Source organism: Mirounga angustirostris, unplaced genomic scaffold, assembly GCF_029215605.1.
Source record: "Mirounga angustirostris isolate CCGP_5_RB_7025 unplaced genomic scaffold, mMirAng1.0.hap1 SCAF_13, whole genome shotgun sequence".
Lineage (NCBI taxonomy): Eukaryota > Metazoa > Chordata > Mammalia > Carnivora > Phocidae > Mirounga > Mirounga angustirostris.
In genome coordinates this window covers 1,852,636-1,854,236 of record NW_026991721.1, presented here as the reverse complement: position 1 = coordinate 1,854,236, position 1,601 = coordinate 1,852,636, and positions in this window count along the sequence as shown.

The window sequence follows — 1,601 nt, the reverse complement described above, 5'->3', positions numbered from 1 at the left end:
TTAGAAAGTAATAGCCCACACGTTCGTTTAAACAATAGCGGGGCTGAGGAGCTCGCCCACAGGCTGGGCCGGGACCGCAGCCCCCACCCTGGCTCCCGCCCCGCCTTCCCCGTCCCTGGTGCTGCCCGGCTGTCGCCCCGCACCCCGGGGGTCTCCCTCCCTCACCGGCCGCTGCCACTGCCCCACGCGGGGCTCTGGGCTATTTTTGTCTGGTGGGCAGATGAGGGCCCAGCTGGGTAAACAGAGCAAGGGTCTGCCTGTGGCCAAGGTCAGGGTGCACCTCGGGGAGGACCTGTCCCCCTCCATGGAAGGTTCTGAGGACCCACCCTTGCAGGGGCTGTGAAGGGTCCGTCAGGCTGGGCTGCAGGGATGGGACCTGAGTGGGCCTGGCAGGCGGGGAGGGCGAGGCTCCCCCCCCAGAGCCCAGAGGCTCTGACACCCCGATATTTCACGGCCCCACGGTGCCCAGGGGGACCCCAGCAGCGCCAGGGCTGAGGCCAGAGCGGAGGCGGTAGCTAGCAGATCTCGGGGCTCTGCCTCTAATCAGCCGGCAGCTGCTCTTGGGCTGACACCTAGCCTCTCAGAGTCTCCCATCTACTCCTTTGGCATTTTTTGAGTTTGGATCCTTATAGCCCTGGGTCGGAGTGGGGGGTGGGTGCTGGCTGCCACACGAAGGCTCCTGGGGGACAGATGCCGAGCAGAGCCTCTGAGAAGATCTGGCTGCAGCCTCTGGAGAATTTGCAAGAACCCTTTCTGGGGAGTCCAGAGGGGCTGTTCTGGGAGGGGTCACAAGGAAGGCCTGGGAAGCCGCTGACCGCCCGAGCCGGGGCGCTGGAAGGGCAGCAGTGGGGCCCGATAAGGGATGGCGGGCAGGGATGCGGCAAGGGGCGTGGGCTTCTCCTCCTGGCACCTGGGCCTGTCTCTGGAGCTCAGGAGTGGGTCAAAGCCTGCAGTGCGGTGAGAGTCCTCAGCTGACCCCAGGAAGGAGGGGGTGCTTACTGTCACGTGGCCAAGACTGGCCACAGCCTGAGGAGAGCTGGGCCAGGCTGGCCGGGGCACTCTGCGGACAGAGAATGTGGGGCCTGGCATGGGCTGTCCTCCACCGGCGTGCCCCGGAGCCCGGCCCCCCACGCCCACGATGAGACTGTCTCTGCTAGGGCGGAGGACTCGGAATCACACAGGCCACACTCGAGAGCAAGAGAACCTAAAACATTTACTCTAAACAACCAGAGGGCCCAAGAAGAAATCACAGTGGAAAATTTAAAATACCTAGAAGCGAACGATGTTGAAAGAGTGACCTTCAGACCTCGCGGGCTGCAGCAGAGGGGCTGGGGAAGAGGCAGAGGGTCTTGGCGCTCACCCGGGACTGAGGTCCGGGAGCTGAGCCTCCAGCCGCAGAAGCTGGAAGTAGCACCACAGAACCCACCCAGTGGAGACAGTGGAGGGCAGAGGGCAGTGAAGTGGTGGCGGGGAGGTGTGCGGTGGGGAGGGTCCCCAGCCAGAAGCTACCCCGAGGAGGCAAATAAAACCAGCAGTCTGGCAAATTGGATCACGAAACACAAAAGCAATGAAAAATGTTAGGAGGTAAGAAGGGACAGGAC